A 27333-nucleotide genomic window follows, 5' to 3' on the forward strand; every position below is an offset into this window, starting at 1 on the left:
TCCAAGTTGGAAGCATGTCATTTACCTCGTACGACTGATTTATTGCACCTGTTAGCAATACTTTTGTCCATGCAGTGTAAGGGAACCCTTGTATTTAATATCTTGGAGGTCATTTGAAAGACCGTATAGGAAGCCGCTCAGGTGGCGCAGCGGTAAAAAGAAACACGCTGCAACCAGGGCTGGATTCTGAGAACGTGGTATCGAATCCAGCCTTGCTTTACCAGTTCGAAGCTGAGTGGCTATATGAGCAACGATTGGCCGGTTGCTCATGTGGGGGGTGGGACAAAGAACCGGATGTGGGTCTCTCTCTGTCAGAATGCGATCGCGTTCTCTGCCGGCTGATTGGAGGCGCTTACACAGAGATGGGAGGGGGTGCCCTTAGGGTGTGTCTCTCCGCATGCAACGCTAGGTGGCGCCAAACTCGTCAATGTGTGGGTGGCAAAGATGCATCTGGCTGCTGCTCGTGTTTCGGAAGGGATATGGGTTAGCTTCAATCACCTCCGTCAGGGCAGGGTTCGGCATAGACAGAGAGGAAGCACGATGCTAATTGAACAATTGGATGCGCTAAAAGGGGAGAAAAAGGGGTAAAAAAAAAAAAATACCCTATTTTTTTTTCCCGTATAGGAAGGGACGCCCACCCCTGATCTGCCGGGACGGGTCTCACAGAGCGCAGTACCTCGACCTGTCAGCAGAGGGTGCACTTGCACCAGTGACGACGAACCCTGTTTAAGTCATCCAGACAATCGTGTGTCTGTGTAGACGCCCGGCCGGCTGATAGCAGAGCTGAGATTCGAACTTGATCAATTCTATATTGTTTTGTTTCCTACTGGAACTTATTGCCCCCACGCCCTTGATAGAGGAAGGATGGGGTCTCACAGAGTGCAGTATCACGACCTGTCAGCAGAGGTCGCACTTGCACCAGTGACGACGAGCCCTGATTAAGTCATCCAGCCGTCTGCGCAGGCGCCTGGCCGGCTGATAGCAGAGCTGAGATTCGACTTTAGAGCACAGTTAGAGGACAGTTTGACCCCCTTGATGATTGAAACTTGTCCAGGCTTTAAGGCATCAAAGCAGGCCCCGAGAGTGATGCTATCTCCACCATGCTTTACGGTCGGGATGATTTATGATTTGTCCTAAAACTGTATCATACAGGTTCTTACACCCTGACACGCGTCCCGTCACGCTTCCTGTGCTGCACCGTGTACCCCGTGGGTCTAAGCTAGCTTCTCGTCATGTTTCTTTCTTTTTTTTCATTCATCACCGGAGTAGCGAAATCAATCTGCGTCCTCTCCACAAACGGATCACACAATAATCCCCACCTGGCCTCAAACCATATCCAGCGTCATTATTTAGTCCTCAAACATCCCCGACAGGAAAAATGAGGAGCCGTCAGTATGAGAGCAGGTGTTTTTCTTCCCCGGCCGCACCCCACGTCTGGCCCGTAGCGCAGAGGCGCTTGTATACACGGCCCGTATTGATTTTGAAAGCGTTTGACGAAGGATAAATAAGATTGGAGGGAAGGGAGGCTTTAGCCATGAGCTTTTTGATCAATCAACGTGTCACAGCTGCTACTAAATTCGATTCTTATTTATCAGAATTGCCAGCTTGGACAGAGTGGCGTGAACCGCCACCACAAATCTTCCAGCAAACAATGCACTCGCAATTTCGGCCCGGCGTACTTCATATCGGTCAGACGGGCTAAAGATGACCGCTGTCGTTTGGTGGAAATGATTGAGCCACCTTCACTCATGGAGCACACACACACACACACACACACACACACAGTAGAAGAATTAAATCTTAACATTCATAACTCATTTCCATGCTTTACTGCAGCTTTATCCTGGTCAGGGTCTCAGTGAGTCCGGTTTTGTCAGAATCACTATGCGATTTAGCCAATTCATAGCCAATCATGTCTGAACACAGGGCTCGAACCCCGGATCCCAGCTCTAGTGAGGTAGCATAACTTTTGTTTTTGCTTAATATTATTTTAATGTCTGATTTTAAATCCACACACATCCCTAATGATCTCATGCTTAAAATACAATACAGTTTAGGGAAGGTCCTTTCCTGTTCCAGCATGATTGTCACCCTGTAAGCAAAGCTCTATAAAGAAGTGAAGAAAAGCTCGGTCTAAAGAAACAGAGCCCTGACCTCAGCTCAGCTGAATTCGGTAGGGCCGTACATATAAATAAATATAAACGAAGAAGCGAGACACAAACTAGAATTAATGTGAAATATTCCTGCAGTGATCAGGTCTGATAAAAACAAGCGCATTACCGCCAACGTTTGATTTTTAGCCTCGGTAAGAGAAATAGATTTGCTGTGAAACGGTTCAGCGCCAGCGATCGCTAACTGGCTCTGCTCGGTCAGAACGGGGCAGGAACTCAGCGTGGGTTCGGTGTGAATCTCCAGGAACAGGAGTAATCAGGGGGATTGATTATCTAGAGGAGGAGGGTTCGATTAGAGACGGAACTAAATTTGGTAGGAAGCTGAATGTCCATGAATCGCCGCTTCATAGAGCTTTACGCTAATATCTTTTATTACTTTTATTTTTAGACGGTTGTGGGTGCTGCTGGAGACACACGATGGGGAGAGAGTTCAAGGGGTTCAGTTTTTTAGGTCCAGCTACAAATGTCAAAACTGAGTGGGTTTCCTTTGGGAGCTCCTAGATATTAATATGTGTGTGTGTGTGTGTGTGTGTGTTTTGCGATGGACTGGCAACCTGTCCGGGGTGTTTCCTACCTTTTATGCAGTGAATCGTCTCACAGCAAGAAGGTCCTGGGTTTGATTCCCAGGTGGATTTGTCAGGGTCCTTTCTGTATTGAGTTGCATGTTCTCCCCATGAGTGTGTTGGTTTCCTACTACAGTCCTAGATATTAATATGTGTGTGTGTGTGTGTGTGTTTTGCGATGTACTGGCAACCTGTCCAGGTTGTTTCCTACCTTTTACCCAGTGAATCGTACCCATAACGACTCTAAATAGGACAAATCGGTGCTAAAACAAACCATTAATAAATGAATGAATGACTGTACTTAAAATGTATTTATTTAAATAAATTAACGGCACTCGAAGCACAAAAGAAATAAAAAGAACACGCAGAACACACACGCACACACACACACACACACAGCCGACACACAGATAAAACATGATGGAGAAAAGCCTGGAACAAAGACTAATCTTAAGCGTTTCAGCTACAAGGTGCCGTATTGATCGGACACACAGGGAAATTATTTATACTTTATCGGCTGTTTTCCTCTGTGGAAAGAGAATCGTACGTATAAAAGCCGCGGTACAAATAATAATAATAATAACAGCAATAATCATCAGTAAAGGACGATACGTCGATGCTGTGTGGGTCAGAGGTCAGAGCAGACCTGTTATTTTGGCACAATGTGCTTTGATGAAGCAGGAAACATCAGTTTCCCTCGGAGCGAACCCCTCTGATTACCGCGCGTATCAATCAATTTCTGAATGATCTAAAACACCGGAGCCAAACAAAGGACAGAGATGGAGGGCAGTAAATAAAGGCTGACTTTAAAATACATTAATCACAGGGTTATTACACACACACACACACACACACACACACCTTTTAACCAGTATTGATCACACTGAGTGTATTCGTGCCTTGGGTTAGATTGTTAAAAAACTAGCATGTGTGCACATCCAATAAAAGTAATGGAAGGAGAGAGAGAGGAGCATTGTGGGTAATAAAGCAGGTCCAGGAATGAAACATTAGTTAAACAACGTATTATACAGCTATTACATCACCGCTTCACTTTATCCTCGTCAGGGTCGTGGTGGGTCCGGTTTACCCTGAAATCACTGGCCTCAGACTCTAGGATCCAAGCAGTAGCGGGATAGTATAATTTACAGAGTGACATTCCCGGTCCTCACAAGTGTCCGGAAAGCTTCCATTAATTGCTTTGTTGTGCCACCTTGTCAAAAGAACTGATTTGCAGTGACCTTCCTCTTGATTGGACTCGAACTGTGTACAAAAATTGCTATCCAGGCTTGTACTGTTCTCTTGGTGTATGCCACATCTGGACACGCTTCCATATCGTGAATATCGTGAACTACGATCTGACAGTGCCAGGGATTTGTGTACATCGTTTCCCTCGCCTGTTTAATCCAAAATTCAGGTCGACTGGGCCTGTTAACACATGGTATAAATACCCTGGTATCACATGTGCATTTTGACTGCCCACTTGTGAACATGGCCTAAGAACAGGGTGCCAGTTTATCACAGTTCAGCACCAGCTCACACACTAACCAATCCATCTACTGCATGTTTTTGGAAGGAGGATTTAAATACAGAAAAGTCAGGGACAGGAGGATCGAACCCTGGTCCTCAATACACGTTTTTATTGACCCGTTCATTCATTTATGGTGTGTTTTGCCACCACTTTATCGTACTCAGGGTGAACACACACACACACACACACACACACACGTCTTTATACTGTGGGAGGAATCCGGAGCTCCCGGAGGGAGAACTCCACACATAAAGGACCGGGACTGCTCAACCTGGGAATCAAACCCAGGACCTTCTTGCTGTAAGGCGACAGTGCTACCCACTGAGCCTCCGTTTCGCCCCGCAATATTATCAAAAAAAATCCGGGAGCTCCAGTTTCCTCCTACAGTCCAAAATCATCCTAGATATTAACACGTGTGTGTGTGTGTTTTGTGATGGACTGGCAACCTGTCCAGGGTGTTTTCTGCTTTTTATGCAGTGAATCGTCTCACAGCAAGAAGGTCCTGGGTTCGATTCCTAGGTGGATTGGTCACGGTCCTTTTTGTTTGGAGTTTGTGAGGCGACAGTGCTACCCACCGAGCCTCCGTTCCACCCTGCAATATTATACAAAAATAATGAATGAATTTTACCACCTTGTTTAAACAAACTGGGGTAAAAAATTCATTTTAGTGCAGATGATTACACTCATTTATTCTCTTTTTTTATAAAGGAAAGGTAATCCGAGGGAAGGCGGCGATTAACACCGATATTTAAGACGAATTGAACTCTCAGCGCCGGAGATTTATCTTGGAAATTGATTCCACAAAAAATCTCCCCCGAGCTACTCGGCTCGAAAAAAAATGGATCAGAATTCGGCGGGCGGAGGGGGAATAAAAAGCACCCGCCACTTTAGAGGGGCGAATTATGAATGGAACGTCAGATCCAAATGCAGGAGAGTGATTCATTCAGGACCTTATGACAGTCCGCGTGCGAGCGCCCGATCCCAGGAGCTGGATGTTTTGACAGCTTTGATTTGGATTAAACTCTCGCTAATGGGATCGGTTTTTTTTTTACTGGCAAAAAGGTATTCGTTCAAACCGGGGGTGATCAATTATAATGAATAATGCATGGCCTGAATTAAGGTCTACTGTCATTAATATGTCTCATTAGATGCTAGTGAGAGGGAGAGGAGGGGGTAGGCAGTGCCGTCCCTCCCATCTTCTGTCCTCCTGCCTGTCCTACCCTTCATTAAAAAAATGAGGGGGGGTGGACGGGGTAAAAAATCTGTTTGTACTGAAAGCTAATGTCTTGTGTATGTATCAGTGCCAGAGAGCAGGACGTGGCGTGACTGTGGAGTCTTCATGCGTCGGTATTTATTATTAGTCAATTTACTATTTTCATCCGTTGGTAGCAGCGTTCAGGTCTGGGCCGCAGTGGGTGCTGAACCTGTCTAGGGATATGGCATTATTTTTCATTCGGGCTGCTCACGTATTTAGGGCGTCGACACAGTCCACATTCCGGACCTGGCACGTTTTTTACGCCGGATGCCGTTCCTGAAACAACCGTCCCATTTTTATTCGGGTAAATTTTATTTCTATAGTTTCGGTCGGCATTTAGCAGACAGACGCCTTTATCCAAAGCGACTTACAGTACAACTGAGGGTTGAGGGCCTTGCTCAAGGGCCCAACAGTGGCAACCTGGCAGTGGTGAGGCTTGAACCAGTGACTTTCTGCTTACTAGTCCAGTACCTTTACCACTAGGCTACACCTGCCCTTTTACGTCGTCCTACACTCCTGAGAAGAGGACATATCTAAATGAGGCGCCTTAATTCTGAGTGATGATCTGACTGAATGACGACGGAGCGTCCGACGCCTCCTCAGCACTGAAGGCAATCCCAGCATTCAGTGCGGCACGACTTTTCTCACCAAAAAACTACAAACGTGGCAGACGAAAACAGAAGCGGAGCAAGCAACAGAGTTCCTTTCAAATGTAAATAAATCCTCATGGATGTTTAATCTGTATAAAGGTGTAATTATACGAGTGTCGTTTACTTGTAAATTGGGGCGTCAGGGACGGTTTAACCGTTTTCGGTACACGGAGGGAGACGTTAGTTGGCGTGCCAGCGGGTCGTGCCACCTCAGCCCGTCGTAAAGTAGTGCGTCTAAATAATCTGCCTTATGAGTTCCATGTCTTATTAGAACCCGCTCTACTGAGGCAGCTGATCAGGTAGGCAGTAGGCAGCGAGGCAGCTCACTAGGTTTTCAGACAGACCCACAGGAACCAGACTCAGCAGGGACCCCCATCGTCCCCATCATACATACACATGGGCAGTTGTAGCCTAGAGGTTAAGGTACTGGACTAGTAATCGAAAGGTCGCTGGTTCAAGCCCCACCACCCACCAAGGCCCCTAATTCTCAGTTGCTTAGACAATGTATTGTCACAGCACTATAAGTCACTTTGGATGTAAATGTAAACACACACAATTAGTTTAAACTTAAGGTTATACTTAGTCCAGTCTGTGATGAAGTCAATTTTTCAGTGCAAACACAGCAGACGCCCGACCGGCTGATAGCACAACTGAAATTCGTACCATGGACCCACCCAAGCACCCACACAGTCTTACACTTAATAACATAATGAATGAAGCACTGATCGCCAGTGAGTGTGATGTTCCTCAGCCGGCCGCGCTTGTGTAAACACAACACCAAACACTTAACTCTGACATCAGATCAGCACGCGATTATTAATCGAGCTTTTTACTGGGGTCCTCCCGCGTCCCTCTCGGGCCCCGGAGCCGCGTTGTCCTGGGATATCTCCATTAGCCTGATGGATGTTAGAGCGGAGCGCGGCGAGGCGAGGTGAGACGGTCGACTGGTTTTAAAACAAAGCTGACACACACGCGCGGGTGTCTTGGCGGGTTATGAGCTACGGTGGCTCTTTACAATGGGAGCCGTTGTCCGGGGGGTGGGCGCGGTGGGTATGAGCTTCGAAAAGATACCACACACGCCACGTCACGGGCTGAAAAACGGCTAGAAGCACTTAGCACGGGCGCACACATATGCGGGGGGTCTGTAATCAGCACCACACGTGAAACAACGCCAGGCCGATAGAGGAACGCTTAGAGTTTAGAACTCAGAGCAGGACTAGTTTGGTAGATTGGGGAGGGGGGGGTTTAAAGAGGGAGGATCACCATGGAATTCTGCTACCGGGAGGCTGGGTGCCCATACGGACAAAGATTGGCTTGTCTTTTGGGTTGGATGTTTGAGGGGATTCTTCTGCTGGCTGATTGGGGGATAATAGTGTCGGTGCGTGACTCTCTGTGCGCGATACGGATCTCCATATAAACCCGGAAAAGATGCACACATGTCGGAGGGGGCGTGTGATGGTCACGGCCCTCCTCGGTCAGCAGTGGAGCCGTACCCCTCTTAATTCTACAAGGAGTCTAAAAAACACCCCTGCTCCGAGACCCGGGGGGGCGGTACCTTGTTCAGATGGGGGATTATTTCCACGGCTCATCGCTCTCAGTCAGGCGGATGATGTACTAGGCTTCAGTTGGAAAATGTTGCGCTATGAATAAAGATGGTAACGCGGGCAGCGTGCTGTTAGTTATTCGCGCTCATGTCCTACACGACCTGCCGTCCCACAATCCCGAGAACTGTTTATTCCAGACACAGCGCCCCGCAGGTCCGAGCCGTCCACGGACATGACCATAACGCATAAAACACCGCCGTCTGTCCTGGCCAAACGGCCATTAGAGCTGAGCTATGAGAGCGAGCGGGCCATATCGCCGCCGCCGCTGTTTAGTCGTGATCACGGACCCCGAATGACCCGCGGCGCTCCGTGGAGTGAGCCCCGGCACGCAGAGGGGCGATAACGACACGGGGGTCGATGGATCATCTCCCAGAGATCTGCGCTTTCACAGATGCTGACAGATGTGGAACAGTGAGCAGTAGAACGTCACTGAGGCTGCTGATGACACAGACTGATCCCATCTTAATGGTTTCTCATTTCCAGTCTAGAATCTTGTTCCAGCATCAGGTTTTGTACCTGGTTGCTTTATGTTTTGAAGGAAAGATCGGACAGTGAGTGAAGTTAAAATCTGTTGTAGGAAGCTGAAGGAGATGAAACTTTCCTGAGACGGTGACGTTGTTGTGGAGGAACTTTTCCATTTCTCCTCTAAAGAGTGAGAGGACGACGTTTACAAGCTGAAAGCATCTCGCCCCAGAGCTCGCCGTGTACCTCGAGGCCCCTGCACGCCTCGTTCTGTTCGGGCCAGGTCTGCTTCCATTAATTAGCTTTAAATAAATAATGTGAGCAGCCTATTTAATGGCTTTTATGTCTGAAGAATAAAAGCTCTAATTATAGCACTCCTTTAAAAAAGGCTAATGAAAAGCATTAAGTGCAAACACAACCTGCTTCGAGTGTAACAAACATCCGGACGCCCGCTTCAGCAGTTTGGTAAAAGATGTCATGTTTTATTTTATTTTTCATTTATAGTCGTGTGTCAGAAATCCGAGACTGAACGCAGCTCGGAGCAGAATAATGGAACCAAACCCTCAGACGAGGTTCTGAATCTATCTTGCTTGTTTGTGAGGGGCCAGGCAGACAGGTGAGATTTGCCCTTATTACCAATGTCAGTGATTCGATTAGGCAGCAGCAAAGCAAATGATCCCAATGAACTGGTGATTAATCCGGCGAGGTCTATTCACTAATGTAGCCGAATGCATTAGAGCCATAAGTTAATGGGGACAGGACATCAATTGAAATACAAATGAACCGCGTTTGCATCGGACGCTTTATTGACTGCTGTAACAAAACGAATTACGAATGCTAATCTGCTTATGAACCGCCCGGTGGGATGAAACATGCTTTTAGGCATATCCAGTGTTACCTGCGTGCAGCTCTGTGCCACCCTGGTCCAGTACTCTGGTCTCCAGGACACTCTGTGCCACCCTGGTCCAGTACTCTGGTCTCCAGGACACTCTGTGCCACCCTGGTCCAGTACTCTGGTCTCCAGGACACTCTGTGCCACCCTGGTCCATTACTCTGGTCTCCAGGACGCTCTGTGCCACCCTGGTCTGGTACTTTGGTTTAGGGACCGGTTTCCTGGATGCTCCAGCTTCAGAACCGGATGCTCTATGCCACCCTGGTCCGATACTCAGGACACTCTGTGCCCTCCTTGTGCGGTACTCCAGTTTAGGGATCGGTCTCCGGGACGATCTGTGCCACCCTGGTCTGGTACTCCGGTTTAGAGACCGGTCTCCAGGACGCTCCGGTTTAGGGACCAGTCTCCAGGACGCTCTGGTTTAGAAACAGGTCTCCTGGATGCTCTGTGCCACCTTGGTCCGTTACTCTGGTTCAGGGACCGGTCTCTAGGATGCTCTGTTCCACCCTGGTCTGGTACTCTGGTCTCCAGGATGCTCTGTGCCACCCTGGTCCAGTACTCCGGCAAAGGGACCGGTCTCCTGGTCACTCTGTGCCACCCTGGTACTCCGGTTTAGAAACAGGTCTCCTGGATGCTCTGTGCCACCCTGGTCTGGTACTCCGGTTTAGGGACCGGTCTCCTGGATGCTCTGTGCCACCCTGGTCTGGTACTCCGGTTTAGGGGCCGGTCTCCTGGATGCTCTGTGCCACCCTGGTCTGGTACTCCAGTTTAGGGACCGGTCTCCTGGATGCTCTGTGCCACCCTGGTCTGGTACTCCGGTTTAGGGACCGGTCTCCTGGATGCTCTGTGCCACCCTGGTCTGGTACTCCGGTTTAGGGACCGGTCTCCTGGATGCTCTGTGCCACCCTGGTCTGGTACTCCAGTTTAGGGACCAGTCTTCAGGTCCCTCCGGTTTAGGGACCGGTCTCCAGGACGCTCCGGCATAGGGACCGGTCTCCAGGATGCTCTGTGCCACCCTGGTCCAGTACTCCACTTTAGGGGCCGGCCTCCTGGACGCTCTGTGCCACCCTGGTCCATTTTTCTGGCCTAGGGACTGGGTAGGCCATTAATGTACACTGAACTCATGAATGTTGCCAGTATAAAGAACGCTTTTTGGGCACTAATGGGTCTTCACATATCTGTTTCACCTAGATAGATTGGTGCCCAGTCTAGGGTTTGTTCCCCCTGTGCACTCTGTGATCCTGACCAGTATGAACCAGTTACTGGTTCTGTCTTGTAATTAGCCATTCTTTCCTGTGAGAACGTCCTCGAGTTCCCACACTCTCCGAGTCCCCGTCATTACCGCCGTCAGTCAGGAGAAACCTCATGGACTTTACAGTCGGATCTCGGAGGACTAACCGTGCCACCTCGGCCCAGATCTCCGCCTGTACCCAGGGCTGTACGTCCCTCAGGTCCTTCACCTCGCTGCACATTCACCTCCGGCCCTGCCGATCAAAGTTAGAGTGCTAATCCTCACTTTGTTCTGCTACACAGACGGACATGAAAGAGCAGCGGTCCGGAGAGCGACCCGGAGAGCGCAGGTTTATCAATAATAGCGCTCTCGTAACACCTAGCTTAGAAAACACACACACAACATAAAGCGACGGTAATCTTTTCTGCTGGTACTTCTCCCCAGTCCCAGTGGTAATGACGCTTTTTATCCAGCCTGTCTAATACCATCCAGTAAGTGATTTTTTGGGAGATGGAAGGAGAACGATGGGGAGGAGGTCGTGCTTTTTATTTGATGTTTTGATGGGGATTGATCTGGAGAAGTGTGGGATTATTGGCTTGCCGAGTGCTGTCAGATGAGCGAGGAGCAGGAAAGAACCGCGGCGTCCGTCGCTGAGACTGAACTGCTGCTGAACTCCATCACTTACCAGATAGATCAAGACTTACAACATGCAAACGGACACATCGGTATGAACTTAATATAAAAAAAGAGTATTAGTGTTGGAGTAGAGTAAAAATGTCATGTCTTCCTACCAACCAGTAACCAGGTTCTGTCCTGAACCACATCCAACTGGTCACATTCAACAGCACATCAAGCACCAGTGACTGTGATCATTTATCTATAACAACAGACACTCTTCTGAGAAGCTTCTCACAAGACTTTGTATGTCTGAGTATGGGAATTTGTGCCCGTTCCTTTGTACGACTGGGCGCTGATGTTGGTGTTCCGGTTCATCCCAGAGCTGCTGAGTGAAGGTTTTTGCTTTGTGCACAGGGGTGCAGTCATGCTGGAACAGGAAAGGACCTTCCCTAAACTGTTGCTGCACCATCCAAAATCATGCCAGTAGGTACATTCGATGTCAGGCAAAACCAAAACTAAGTTGATATTAATAAACCATGTTGAACATACAGCTTAAAGAAGTAGTTTTGGGGTTGCACAGCTGCATGGGCCCGGGTTCGGTCCTAGTGCATGCTGGAACAGGAAAGGACCTTCCCTAAACTGTTAGTGACTGTTATGGCTGAAACACATGGTGTCTCAATACTTTGGTCCATATAGTGTATGTGCATTTTGACTGTCGAAGGCCTGGATCACCGTTGGCTTTCCAGTTCATCTCAGAGCTGGTCCTTGGGGTTGATATCGGGGCTCTGTAACATCTGTTGGGATTGGACGAGGTGTGTGTGTGTGTGTGTGTGTGTGTGTGTGTGTGTGTGTGTGTGTGTGTGTGTGTGCTTCGGTGAGGTAAAGTGCTTGTGTGAGATACACGGGTGTTAAAAAGAAAAAAAAAGTTGTGATAGTGACGGTGCCAGTTAAGTGGGGCAAGGTGTGTGTGTGTGTGTGTGTGTGTGTGTGTGTGTTAGAATGGATAATGTAAAAGGCAGACGGGCATCTCCTGGGAGACGGAGCGATATTCAAACAGATGGTCCAATTGCTTTTTATTTATGTGCGGCTGCTCGGCGTGTTCGCGAGGCGGGAGGAGGAACCGGGCCGGCGCTGGGCGGCATGATGGATCATTATCGTGTTGGGTGCATAAACACCGATATGCTTTTAAATCTGGATTACAAAATTTAAAAAGCACCCAGGGAGAGGAGCGGGGCAATAAGTCAGCCCGCGCTGACAGGGCAGGGACTCCGCGGCCATGCTAATATGGATACAGCGCGTCACGGCCAATCCGCTCGCTCTATTAAGCTGTCAGTCAAACCCAGAACAGGTTGGGAAGCAGGAATGCAGGATAGAAATGATTTTAATATATGTTACTACATTAAACTCACTCTGAACAGATGTAGTAACACAACTGAACTGGAACTGATGAACTGATGAATTATGGGTAACCTGTAACTACCTGATCTGTCTGGAATGGAACCAAAGTGGAAAACGTCACTCAAACAAGCAGGAATTGTGTGGGATGTGTTATGCATAGACCTGGAGATTAATTATTCTGTTATTCAAGATTCTATTTAGAATTATTTGAGAAGAAAGTGTCTTAAAAAAGAAAACAAGACATAATGATGTAAATTATAAGATATAAAAATGAAATATCAACTCATAGCTGTTCATCCCCCTTGTTTAGAACTTCTTCCAGCAATATTTATTCTGCATCCCAACATAATGGAGCAGTGGGGCGGCGCGGCGGCTAGGTGGGTAGCATTGTCGCCTCACAGGGACCAAGGTCCTGTGTTTGTTTCCCAGATGAAGTGGTCCAGGTCCTTTCCTTAATAACAATCTGTTTTTAGTATGTAATACAGGGTAAAAGTGTCAGTATAAGAGTTGTAGTATGTAATGTGGGTTACACTTGATAATATACAACTTGTTTTAGAGCAATATGACGAATACTTTAAAAGCTATTGAAGTTATTAATAAAAATCTGTTTTTATTATGTAATAAAGTGTAAAAGTATCAGTATAAGAGGTGTAGTATGTAATGTGGGTTACACTTGATAATATACAACTTGTTTTAGAGCAATATGACGAATACTTTAAAAGCTATTAAAGTTATTAATGTTATGGCTGATGGGTATATATACTGTATATATATATATATATATATAGTGCACTTATGAACATTGCGCTCTGACTCTGGACAGACTAATCGTATTAGCCGGGTCTCTGTCCACTCCCTGTTGTTAATAATACCAAATACACACAAATGCCAAAGGTCATGGGGCCACTAATTGATAAACTCTAGCCACCCACCCACACACAATAAGAGACTAGACCAGACTTAATTCTGCCGCTGTAGACAGACTGATTGGGTAATATGGAGCCATCTTATTTCTTATTTGTGCAGGTTAACTCTGTAATCACCAAAAATCCACCTCCTCCACACACACACACACACACACACACACACGTCCCGACGTCTTGCACGTTATAATGGGTGCAGTTCTGTGGATGGACCGAAGGCCACTATTAAAGCAGATAATAAATGTATCTTTTCCTCTCAATATCTCTCGCTCTCTCTCTCTCATAAAAAAACTTCAATAGTAACTTATTTTAGTGCGAGAGATAAATGATTCGGCGTGAGAGACATAAGCGAGTGGCTCAGAGCTATAAACTAACGACCGAAAGGTGTCACGGCAATTAGATGAAGGATTTGTTCTGGTATTGCTGTCTCCCCACAGAGCCCAGCGTCCGGATCAGACGCACCTTTGTTCAATTCTCCGTCGAGGACATTACAGCGCAGACTGAAGTTTGTCTTTTAGGTCATTTTATGTCATTAAAGTCTGTATGAGTAAAAATAAACAAAGTGGATTTCTAGCTGTGTCCTAAATCCTGGGTTCTACACTAGTGCACTGTAGATGGTAGAAATATGACAGGATGTAGGACAATTAGAGATACTAATATCAGTATATACAGTAGGACAATAATGTGCTATTTGGGACACAGCCATTCAATTTTCCACAGTCTTTAGGCCTATAGAATTTATTCTCACCTTTCTGTATGGCAAACTAGTTCAACTCTTAAGGGTATAACCAAAACAAACCCCAAAACACACGAGTACAGGAGTGCTATTTTCTTTCTTTAATTCTAAAACCTCTTCCGTACACCCCCCATGTGACCTGGATGTGAGGAGGAATTCGTTCCTCTTGCTGTAGATGACGGTAATAGTGCTGTGTAATGAAGAACCGTCCATTCTGCTCAGGAAGCAGCACCCCTCCCTAAAAACACTTGTTATTAATATTTGCTTTTCATTTTGTGCATGGAGCAACGGAGCGCCAGGGCGGACAGAGGCATGTCCTTCCATCGCAGATTTGACCAGAGGGCGGGTTATTAGTGCTAAAATATTCCTCCCTAAATACTCCCTCATTGCCCTGTTTGGTGCAGTGATCTCCTCTCTCAGCTTTTGTGTGCAGTTCCTTCGTTTTTGCCATGGCTGTTTTATATATAGAATATGTATTATACTGTATATAATATGTGTAATATGTATTCCAGTGTGTGTATATATCAATGTAAAGTGTGCTTCTCTACACACGTGATCATCTATCTGTAGTCTGTGCTGAACCTCAAAAGAACAAACCAGTGAAGTATTCTGCTCCTGATAGTTTGTTTATGTTCAGTTTATTGCTTACAGTAGCAGTCGGTTAGACAAAATGTCCAAGATGTCGACGTCTAAAAACTAGCTAAAAACACGACTCGGGTAACTAAGTTTGGAAAACTAACAATCAGTTCTGTGGACGCCAAGCGAGGGGTCAAATCACAGACGAGTATTTTTTATCTTTAAGAGGAAGCTATTAAGGTAGCTGTGTGTGTATTGTAGCTTCCATTTAATCTAATATTTAATTTATTAGTGCAGTTGTAGCCTAGTGGTTAAGGTACTGGACTAGTAATCGAAAGGTTGCTGGTTCAAACCCCACCACTTCCAGGTTGCCAATGTTGGGCCCTTTAGCAAGGCCCTTAACCCTTAACCCTTTGGATAAAAGCGTCTGCTAAATGCAGAAAATATAAATAAATATAAATATATAAATATAATTTAATGACTGCTGTGAAATGTGGCTCTTTTCTTTAAAAAATCTGTGAAATCTGTGTATAGGCGTGTTTGGTAGCTCTACCATTTTCCACACTCTCTTCATGACCGGTGGTGTATAACCAGCACAGATGTTGATTGGAGGCACTCTTGGTTTCAGACACATGTTCCTCAGCAGACACACGGCGCAGGGCTGATAAAAGAATAACAAAGTCCAAAACCAGAATGCGTTCTTTAAAGAAAAAATTTCGTGATCAGAAACCATTCACCGTCGTCTCTTTGTTGTCGTAAATTAAAGCGAACTGAACATCGGCGGGGAAAAAAAAAGCAGAGCGCAAATGAGGCGGAACTCGAGCAGCTTCTAGGGGCGCTCCGATTGGCCGGACGAGTCGCTCACTACGCACTTCAAAGTGTGCCGTGTGATGGCGCAGAAACACTGTCAGAGAGTCTGCACTCAATTTCGGTAATAATTTACTCTAGGAAAGGATCTGGAAGCAATTTGGCTAGGCATGGCCAACTCTTCGTTCCCCCCTCCGCTTTCCGGGTTTCTTTACACTCGGAGAAAGTTATTGTAACTATTAACCTCTGCAGAGCTTGAATGGCATTTCCAAGTATCCCGAGTGCCACCACGGCTCAGAATCAGAATCGTGGGTGCAGGCATAAGCATCAGGTTTGGTAATGTTTTATACATGTAGTCTGTCAGACTGTCTGTTTTTATGTAGACACCCCACATATCAGTGTGTATGAGGAGTGTGAGAGAGAAGGATCATTCACTGACGTGCTGGTAGTGATCCCGTCCCCAGCAGTCGAGCTTTAGGACTTAGTACACTGGAGGTGCTTCAGGTGCTTATGGATAATTATTTTCCCGTCCATACAGCCCCAAAATGTAGAATTTAAGTGATTAAAGAAATCTGCTTTTATTACTTTTTCAGAGAGTATCAGGTGCAGCTTTGTTGTTGGGAATTTTTAAGACCCTCATTGATAATGCATTGAGCCTACCACCCAAATAATATAGACAGACAGATAAACATATAGATAGATATTATAGATTAGATAGTATTATAGACAGACATACAGATAGATAGATAGATAGATAGATAGATAGATAGATAGATAGATAGATAGATAGATAGATAGATAGATAGATAGACACAGACAGACAGACAGACAGACAGATAAGGAAGAAGTAGGTAAAAAAAGCAAATTGTACAGATCAACAAATTAATAACATGTAATGTTTTAGTTATTTAATAATTTATTTATTTGTTTATTTTGTAATTAGCATTTAGCTATTAGCCCAGTGTACTCTGCTTGTTTTTAGTATGATAAAAAATAATAATATTTTTAGTCTTGTTAGATATTGTATTGTTTTTTTGGGGGTTTATTTGGTTCCAGTAGTTATTTTTAATCTGTGGAGCGGCCATAAAAACATATAAATGACACAATGAGACATAAAATAAACGATTTAACACTTTTAGCTGTGTGATAGCAAATCACGTGACCTTTGTGACTCCGCTGTAAACAGAATATGGAATTTGTGCAGTAATTGTGTAACCTGGTAAATTTGGAGCAGTTAGAGCGTACTGGAGGTAAAATATTGACATAAGTTATTATATTTCTTTTACTTTTGCCATGTTTTGCCGAACTGAAATATAATTCGAATATGTCTGTGTGATTAAAGCGATTACACATGGCATTTATTCTTGTTGCACTGCTGCCACCCTGTGGTTGGGACTGGCGCTGCAGCTAAACCGCAAAACGCAGAGCTTTAAATACTAGACTTTATTCTGTACTTACTGTATATAATCTGTTGCAACAACTCAGTGGGTAGCACTGTCGTCTCACAGCAAGAAGGGTCTGGGTTCGATTCCACGGTCCTTTCTGTGTGGAGTTTGCATGTTCTCCTTGTGTCTTTGTGGGTTTCCTCTTACGAGTCCAAAGCCATGCAGTCAGGTCAACTGGAGATACTAAAAATTGCCATTTCTGCCTTTCTGTGGGGTTTCCTGCCTTTTGCCCAATAAATCAGACCCACTGTGACCCTGACCAGGATGAAGCAGTGGAATAACAGACAATGAATGAATAAATAAACTAATAAATATCCAAGTAATGCTAAATGTAAACTACTCTTTCTATCCACGTATGTTTTATAGATGTTCAATATTTTATAAGTAGGTGGTCACAGCTTTATTACACAGTGGGTGCAGCAAAGCAACATGGATCCCTATGGACCTGGGTTCTAGGTTAGCGTGATCTTCTTTAGTCCGCAAGGCTTTCCTACAGGTCCTCCTGTTTTCTCTCAGCTCTAAAAGACATGCAGAAGGTGTGCTGGCTGCTCCTAATTGGCTCTAATGTGAGTGTGCAATGGGTTGCGATTATTGTGCACGATTTTTAGGCTGTATGGCTTCTGTACCTCTTTTTTAGGGTCTTTTGGGGGTCTGTGAGCATGCTCACACTGCTTCTGTACAGTACGTGTTAAAGTTATCTTGATATTGCCTTCAGATTGCATTTTGCATTGGCTGCATCAAGCAAAACAAAAAAGTAGATCCCTGCAGCGGTTTTGCTTATTGCGTGGTCTTCAATAGACGGTGTTAAAGCCTCCCGCCGTGTCCCTGGCCGCTCCTCAGCTTGTAGCGTGGCCACCCAGTTTCCAGACACGTCTGTGAAACCAGAGCCGTCCTCGACCACCGGGTAGAACGAGCATGCTGTTTCAATATGCGCCGCCTGGATCACGCAGTTTCGCCGCACTCGTGTCATAATTGACACCAGGTCACGATAGGAACCACTTATGGACCCGAACGTGCACCGTGTGGCTCTCGGGTCATATCCAGTACGCCGTGTTTTGCTTTTTGTTTTACGAACCTGCTGCGTTACACAGAATTTATTTACTAATGAGTAGTAACGAACACAGAGCTCAGGAGCGCTCGTGCTAATTGCTGGTAACCCGGGTTTATGGTTTCATGCCGTGGATTATATGGAGCATGGTGGAACACCGTAAATATAGCAGGCGCACGAAAGGTAGAGTTTCACACAGCCAGCCACCCACACAGTGCTGTATAAAGTACCTAATATTCGGGAAGGGGGACCTAGTTACACACAAAATCACTACTAACCTCTGCATTTATCTATCTAAGTTCTCATGGCCTTTGAAACATCACAGATCCTTCACTATAGCTATGAGCATCAAGCTGTAAGTATTTTAACTATTTATACTTAGTCATAGCCAGCTACTCCTATGCTCTTTCCAATGTGTGCATGTGTAGCTCCGCTGACCTTTTCTTATTCACCCGTACTTTGGTGGATTCGCACATGAGGCCAGTTCAGCGCAAGGAGAGTAACACGCTGATCTCCACGTTCCTCCGCATCTGTACAGGGTCCTTACACAGCCTCGAAGACCCCACCCACTTTTTAAAGTCAGGTCTTTTCCCGCCCAGCAGACTAGCGGCCTGTTTTGTCCGCACTGCCGATCGGCGCCCATCCAACCGGTAGCAGAGCTGAGATCCAGACCCCAGCTTCAGTGCGCTGGTGTAATGTCCTGCTGTGCCACCTGGGCACCCAAGTGGTCTGCTTTTGGTATAACCTCCATTCGTTGTATGCCAAACTAGCCCTGAATGCTTTACTGTTGTCTCATTTGACCATAAATCTTAGTTCCAGTAGAGTCGTGGTTGGAGGTGCATGCAGTTACATTCCGGATTGTTTCCAGCCACAGAAATTGTGTTTACTTGTAGATAAGGAGACAACATCTCCATCTCTACCACTCACAGGACGTTTACTAACCTTTGCCCGATTTCTAAACAGTCCCTACTCTTTTGTGTGTCTTCTAATCTTCCCAAAAAGTGTTTGACCCCTGTGGCATCTCATATTAATACACCAGAATAACAAAATGCCACGGATGCCCACTTAAGATTCTCTAAAAGAAGCTGGTGTACCAGAAATGAACTTGAGCATCGTAACAAACTATTTCTGCTTTATTACTTGCCATAACACCTCAGCCCACACACACACACACACACACACACACCTCCCCATCCCGCCCGTCCCCCACAGCAATCAGGTGAGTCTCACATTAACCGGGAAGGAAACGGCCCATTAATATTTCACTTGTTTCCCAGCCTGTTTGTGCGATACATCACTGCCTGGCCGCCCCTTCAGCAGCTATACATTACAACTATTTTCAAAATACCTCATTGTCAGCTCGTGGCAGCCTCATTACTTATTAAGATAACGGGAGAGATGCGACCAACCGAGAGCCGCCTGCTGCTCGACTCGCTTTAAAAGAAGCTCTTCTCTCTGTACTTTCACCTCACTTCTTTCTTTATATCCGTTCCTCTAGTCGACGTTAAACCAGAAACCTTACAGAGCGAGAGAACGGTGGGGGGGGGTTTTCAGATATCTAAGCTGAAAAGATCACAAGCTCATGGTCAGGTGTCCAAATACTTTTGGTCACATCGTTTACGCAACAAATCGTTCACTGTCTGCGACTTTAAAGCCACCGTGACCCTGACGTGCCCCTCAGACGCCAAACGAAGATGGACGGGTGAACCATTCGTACCCGCGTCACGCCGTAAAGAGGTGTTGCGTGATCGGTGAGGATTAACCGACGACGGTTCGATGCATGAAACCGAATCCTTGATGTCTTAATGGTGGTGAACTTCTTCCACTTAGACCCTGATGAACTCCTGGTCAAACACAAACAATCGAATACCCACACACACACACACGGCGGTGTGTGTGGCGCAGCCTCATTCATCCTCCGTCAGATAAGATCAGGGCAGGAGAGCACACACCATCCCGCCGATGACCTTGTCTCCGAGCCGAGAACACTTTATTAGGACGCTTTGTGACACGGACGCAGGAAATGAGCGCCAGACACGACTCCTGACCTCACGCCGACCTTCTCGCTGGCTTGGCGCATACGGATATGTGTGTTTTTTAAGTCTGTATATCGAGCAGATTGAGGGCCGGCGGTGGATTTATATGCGCTTACTGTTTGTCGATGGAAGCCACTTATTCTTTACTTATGCAAATAAGGGAGGAAATGCTCGTGTAATGGTTTTAATGGGAGCCCATTTTGGCCAGTATGGCAGCGGAGAGCGTTTCAGTCGCCTCTCGCCTGCATGAACGTACAAGCAAGCTACTGAGGTCATCACGGGGTCAATAATGACAAATTATATACTAGATGACACACTATGTGGACAACCTGACCGTCAGCTCGTTGGACGTCCCATCCCGGAGTGTGTCTGTGGGAATTTGGGCCCACTCAATCAGGCACAGAAGAGCTCACCAGAGCTCTGTTCATAGATGTGGCAGAAACCACTCAATTTAATGGTTAGTAGGGTGTCCACATACTTTTGGAACATACATCCCTTCGCCCCGCCCTCTCTCAGGCGCAGACGATCATATCCGTGTAGGCACCCGGCTGGCTGAAAGCATCTATGCTATCTATGAAATTAGATGGTTAGGAATGGCATGGTCAGTTGGTAGTGTGGGTGCTGCTCAAGCAAGTGGGACCTCGAAGACCTGGGTTTGTTCCTCATCTCGGTCGCTGTTAGTGAGATGTTTGACCTTTTCTTCCAGTGTCCATTTGGGGCTTGTCTGGTGGCTCTGTTATACCAAGACCAAGACCAGGACGGATCGATGGTTTTAATTAGCCATGTGATCCAGTTAGATGTGGTGATGTGGTGCCTACATACCTTTTATTTTATGGTCATTTTTTCAGCTCTAATGTTTCAGATCTCGACGTTCATGCCGATCCAGTTTAGCTTTTTAAGAACTGTTTGTTTTCACATAATGGAGGGAGTTTTCTGCGGGAGAGGAACGTTTTCTGCTCCTCATCACATTTCGTCAAACCCTAACACACCCGATGCATCAGCATCGCGCCGCACTCGCACACAAAAAGCAAACAAACCTGTTGGCGCGCATTAAAAATTTAAAGTAGGAACTCGCCACAGAGGAGTGCATCCTTCACCTCCGAACACATCCCCCCACTTTAATTAAAAGACAGCACAGCTAAAAAAAATACCCCCCACACATAAAGTAACTCTCACCCACTCACCTATTTAACAGCACACGCTGGGAAGTGTGGTGATTAATAACAGGGTTGAGTTTTTCACACTCGCAGGCCGGACTCTCGATGATGATGATGTAGTTCACACGCATTACTCATATCCGCCGTTATCTACCCCCGGAACACAAGTCGTTCGTCACAGCCAGGCCAGGGGACACGGCCCCGCTCCTCCAGCCGCTACCACCCCGAGATAGATGGGGACGGCCGCCGGTAGCCGTACGTCAAGCGCTCGGTCCCGCTGCTCTGGAGACGTTTAGGGCGATTATACAAAGTTTAGCTGCACTTTATTTTGTACAGAAATTATTTGCCATATGGATCAGTGCTGGTGCATTTCAACTCCACGCTGCTGGGTTCGATCCTGAGCTCTGATTAGGGTTATTATCAGAGGACGTTTGCCTGTACATGCCTTGGCTGAACTGATTAACATTCATATTCACATTTGCGGCATTTCACCTCACTTGCATGTGTTTGTACTGTGGGAGGAAACCCACACAGCCACGGGGAGAACATGCAAACTCCACACGGAAAGAACAGCTAGGAATTGAACCCAGGACCTTTGATGCTACCCACCGAACTTTTATCCAAAGCGGCTTACAATATAAGCAATTGAGGGTTGAGAGTGCGAACCTGGCAATGGCGGTGCTTGAACCGGCAACCTTCTGATTACTCGTCCTAAGCTACAACTGCCCTAAGTGACTTGTACTCAAGCCTGGAGACTTGAGCGTGCGATTGTGTTGCAGCCTTAACAGGAATCACAGTGACCATAAGCTTGCTGATCTGGTCATGATGATGGGTAGCACTGTCGCCTCACAGCAAGAAGGTCCTGGGTTTGATTCCCAGGTAGAGCGGTCCAGGTCCTTTCTGTGTGGGGTTTGCATGTTCTCCTCGTGTCCGTGTGGGTTTCCTGTCCTGTCAAGAATGTAACCAAGGTGAGTAAAACATGATGTTAAAATCCGAAAAAATTAATAAATAATAATAAATAATAATAATAACAGAGTGACCATAGGAACTAGAGCACCGATGCGATGCTGCCATCTAGGGACCGAGGGAGAAACAGAGCCGGACCGATTCCTCTCTCTCATCCCTGGGGGGTGAAGCATCCATCTCTGTCTTTTTGCCAAATTTGATTTTAAATATTTACAATGCCATAAATCTTGTCTGGAACAAATTACCAGCGAAGTGCTAATGTCTGGATCAGGGCGAGTAAGAAGAATGGAGGCTTTAGAAGCAGCATCAATGTTTTATTTGCTGAAATGTATGAGTGTCGGAAACACCGCCGAGCCGAACCGAGCCGAACCGAACCGAGACGCACCGAGCCGAACCGAGCCGAGTAGAGTCGCACCGCGCCGAGCCAGAACACTGCATGAGTAAAACAGGCGAACTGCCGTGATCCGACGTGAACTTATATATTTAATTATTTATTAAATATAGTGCGGGTCTGATTATCAATCTGACACCTTTCATTCTCTCATTCATTTATTTATTCATTCACTGTCTCATTTACCACAGCTTTATCCTGGTCAGGGTTGCAGTGGGTACAATTCACCGGACGAAATGCAGGAAACACCCCATACAGGTTGCCAGTCCATCATTTACATTCTCAGCATTTAGCAGACGCCTTTATCTAAAGCAACTTACAGTACTGTGACAGTATATTGTCTAAGCAATTGAGGGCTAAGGGCCTTGCTCAAGGGCCCAACAGTGGCAACCTCCCAAGGTTGGTGCTTGAACCAGCGACCTTATGATTACTAGTCCAGTACATTAACCACTAGGCTACAACTGCCCGCACAGGGCATACACACACACATACCTAGGGGGACCTAGCATGCCGTGACCATAGCTCTCTTTCTCCGGCTGTTAAACCACGGCGGGTCACTTTGATACATCAGGACGTTTAACAGCTCGCAGAACCTAAAAGCAAATCTTTCAGGTCTTTACTGGTGTCCAGTTCCACCCCTGACATCTCAGGAATGCTCTCGAGTCTGTAAAAACGACTCCGTAATAAGAAGCTCAGATTTTATGGAAGCGTCTCTGATTACTCGTAGATTATTAACGAGCCCTTTTATTACAGTACAGAAAGATATCAGCTAGGTAAACACCACAGTAGTGTTTCTAATGCCTGTCTGGCTTTTAACTGGGTTGCCAGATTTTTCTTGATTCTAACGGCTATTAATCAGCAATGTTTTAATCTAAATCTCTTAATAATCCTGAGCTGAATGTTTTCAAGGCTCTTCTGTGTTTTAGGTGTTTGTTGTGGCTCTGTAGATCTTTTTTATTAAGATTTTCTATAATCATTTTGTCCCTGGGAACGTTAAGCTCAGTTACCATAACTGCTGCCTGTTAAAATCTTCCCAAATAATTACAACATTGTTCTGCAAACTCGTTGTCCAAAAAAGTTGGGACATTTTTATAAAAAATGAAAAGATTTGAAGAGAATGAAGTACAACTGAATTTACTGTAGTAAACGTTACTAAAGCTTTAGTGGAATGTTGATTTGTAATAAAGTGTAATTCTTATAACACACCACCAGATGGAGACATTTTACAACTTACTGTTTTCTGAATTAAAACAATAAAAATGTAAATATTTTTAATTTTATTTACAAATTAAATAATTGAATTATACTTTTAATATTGATATAACATGTATCATTATAAAAAGTACAATATACTGTGTTATAAAATTAGATTATAAAATACTAGTATTAATATAATAATAATAACTTATTGCAAATAATTGATTCATCAAGATAATTAAGTATAACATTTATTATTTTTATTATTATTTTATTATAACTATTATTGTTAACTCTTAAATCCGGGAGATAATAAATGTTTTGGATAAAGATTTATTAATTCTGGCTTTTTTGTCACAAACTTTGCACTACTTTACATAAGGGTTTAATGCATTTTGTGTTTGTTTATTTTATATTTAATATTATAAAAGTCATATACTTATATAAACTTATATAAATATCTTTTATATTAAGTGGTAGATTTTCTGAATTAATTCGTGTATTTTTTGTGAATTATTTCACCCTTAAATAGAACAAATGCAGGTAAATACTGTATATTACGTGTTTTTCAGACACAGTTATACATTATTTTGCCAGCAGGTGGCGCCACAGTACTGTGAAAAATAACGTCGACCATTGAGGCGAAAGTAATTGATTCAATATTGAAATGTGTAGTAACTGTTTCCTGCTCAGCCCTTTAAGCACAGAGATTGTTTAGGATTTGATGAATGGTTAAAAAAGGGGTGTAGACGACGGGAAACCCCCCACAATCCCTGCAGTCAGGCGCTGTTCTTAAACTGCTGGACTGAAAATAAATGAATAATTTACAAATGATTATAAATTAAATTCACCAAATACTGTTCCAAATACTGTACACCTCCGAGTATTTCAGAATCAGAATCAAAATATCTTTATTGTCATTATACCAGATATAACGAAATTAAGGTGCCATACTCTCAAGTGTTTATAAACAATATTTAAAGAAAGAAAAACTAGAATTTACAAAAATCAAAATTTAAAAATTTACAGAATTTACAATGACAATAACAATAACACACAATAAATAGACTTTCTGTTCAGTAGCAAGCTGGTGGAAATTTGCACATAACCTTTTATAAACATTGTACTTACACTCTCACACAGAGCAGCTTAATCATGTTTTGCTCCACTCAGAGGAAACCTACACGACACAATGAAGAACATGCCAAACTTTTGTGGGCTTTAAACCCAGGTCACGTGACCCTGGTGCTGTGGGGCATTTTTAAGTTTATTTTGGAAAGGCTCACAGAGGGTGCGGTGCCACTTACTTGCACCATGCCACCGCTGTATCATTCCTAACATGTTACTGCATCTGCGTGGTGCAGCAGGTAGAGTAGAACCTGAAGATCTGGGTTCGATCCACGCCCCCTGGCACTCCCTGTGAGAAGTTTAGTATGTTCTTCTTACTTTTGTAATGTGCATTATCAGCTCCGTGTGTGTGAGTGGGTGCATTTCAGGGCGGGGTGTATTCAGGTCTTGTGCTCAGTGTTTTGTGTGTGTGTGTGTGGCACTGGACCCACCAAGACCCCGACCAGGATGAAGCATTTACTTGAAATATCGCTGCGCGGTACGGCCGCGTGAAATCCCGCGAGATCTCACCGACATTTGCGCCTCGCGGTGGTGTGAGCGAGCGAGCGCGCGCGCGCTGGATATTCGGACTCGCGAGCGGAGAGCGGCGCGTGCACCCGGTCCAGGTAACTCGGACTCTCGCTTTGATCTTTATGCGGCGGCGCGTGATCAAACGTTCTAAAGCGGAACCTCGGGCTGCGTCCCAAATCACGCTGGAGATACGCGGGTCGCCATGGTAACAGCTTAACTAATGCACTCGAACCCACAGAGTGGAGTCCGGGTCTCAGAGTGAAGTGTAGTGGCGCCGTTTCTCGGCTGATCAGCAGCCTGGGTTCGAATCTCTGCCCGTCGGTGTTTTTGATTGATTGAAGTGATTGATACATTGTTGCCAGATTGTGTTTCCGGTTGTTACTTTGTAACGTGTTGCGCCCGTGTTGATACGCAAGTTCCTGGGTTGCCAGATTGGCTGATTTGACCTGTTTGTGTTGTACCCAGAGCGGTAGAGAGAACAGAGTGGCGACACTCCCATAGGGAACCGTTGGAAAGGGGGCGGGACATATTTTCTGTGCAGCTTCCGGGTTGTGGAGCTCTGTATAGTTCCAAACAACCCATAGAGCCCCATTCATTTCCACTACTTATCAAACATTTTTAGCTGTTTGTTGCTTTGTTTTAAAAAAATAATGAATTTGATGTCATTAATATACTTAATACTGTTATTGTTTAGCATTTGCTCAGCACTAAATGTTACATGTTTATCTTAATTAATAGGTATAACTGAATTTAGCTTAGTCAGTTAAGCTAAATTATTGACACTAGAGTCTTTTCACCTAAAATGGATTAATTAAAAGTTGATTAATCAAGAGTCTTGTTACAGAAATGATAATAAAACATCAGAGCCATAATAAATCATTATACTTTTACTTTCATTCTTAAGTACATTTGAAGGTACATTTAGTTTAGTACTTTAGTGGAGGTAAAGAGTATTTTTACTTTTATTACTACTTTTACTGGAGTAATATTTCACCTTGGATATCTCTACTTTAACTCAACTACATGGTTTGTGTACCTTGTCCACCACTTACATTAGACAAAATGAACTAGTGCATATTAATTATGAATTAATTCATGTATTACATGTAGGAATAAATTATTACTTACTCATGAAATAAGACATGAATTAATGCTATTTCATGTACCTGCACTATAATGTTAAAGGTATTGGTACGGTAGTGTGTTTATGAATCTGTTCATTCAGTGCAGGTAAACCTTATGAATCCAGCCACATGGCTTAGTGTTTAACCAAAATGATTATTATTATGAATCCTCAGGAAAGTGAAGGGAGATTAGTTTATGTAAAAAACAAAACATAAAAAACTGTCTAATCTCTGTACTGTATATTGTCTCTACTACTTAATGATATCGCATTATGTAATGTATGCTAATATAATGTACTGTGTGTTAACAAGAACGACCTATTAAGTCATTATAAACATCAGTCTTCCACTTCATATACCAAATTGATATTAAAGCAGATGCAGTAAATGTAAACGCAGTTGAAAATACCCAGAAATTGTACAAATGTTTATTATTTAGCGTTTAATATTTCACTCACTGCTGCCTGTCCCATATGAGAACATGACAGCGCCGGGTTTGTTTGGAACTATTGAGGGTTACATGAACCACGTGACCGCGTAGCGGCGAGATCAAGGAGTGTCGCAACTCTCTCTATCTACGGCTCTGGTTGTACCCAGAGCGGTAGAGAGAACAGAGTGGCGACACTCCCATAGGGAACCGTTGGAAAGGGGGCGGGACATATTTTCTGCGCAGCTTCCGGGTTGTGGAGCTCTGTATAGTTCCAAACATCCCATAGAGCCCCATTCATTTCCACTACTTATCAAACATTTTTAGCTGTTTGTTGCTTTGTTTTAAAAAAATTATGAATTTAATGTCATTAATATACTTAATACTGTTATTGTTTAGCATTTGCTCAGCACTAAATGTTACATGTTTATCTTAATTAATAGGTATAACCCAATTTAGCTTAGTCAGTTAAGCTTAATTAATGACACAC

The 27333-nt window shown here is 44.8% G+C and overlaps 1 protein-coding gene across 2 annotated transcripts in view; it reads left to right on the forward strand.

Moving 5' to 3' along the window:
• Window positions 1-27333, forward strand: part of add3a (adducin 3 (gamma) a) — a 222836-nt gene that overhangs the window by 126379 nt on the left and 69124 nt on the right. Inside the window, exon 1 of one of the 2 annotated variants that reach the window (XM_062989804.1) lies at window positions 25328-25387. The exons of the other annotated variant lie outside the window; for it this stretch is intronic. The gene's annotated coding sequence lies outside the window, so the exon portion shown is untranslated. Of the gene's footprint in view, window positions 1-25327; window positions 25388-27333 lie in introns of those variants that run through there. 2 annotated transcript variants of the gene reach the window in all.

The sequence above is a fragment of the Trichomycterus rosablanca genome, chromosome 27 (genome assembly GCF_030014385.1).
Source record: "Trichomycterus rosablanca isolate fTriRos1 chromosome 27, fTriRos1.hap1, whole genome shotgun sequence".
NCBI lineage: Eukaryota > Metazoa > Chordata > Actinopteri > Siluriformes > Trichomycteridae > Trichomycterus > Trichomycterus rosablanca.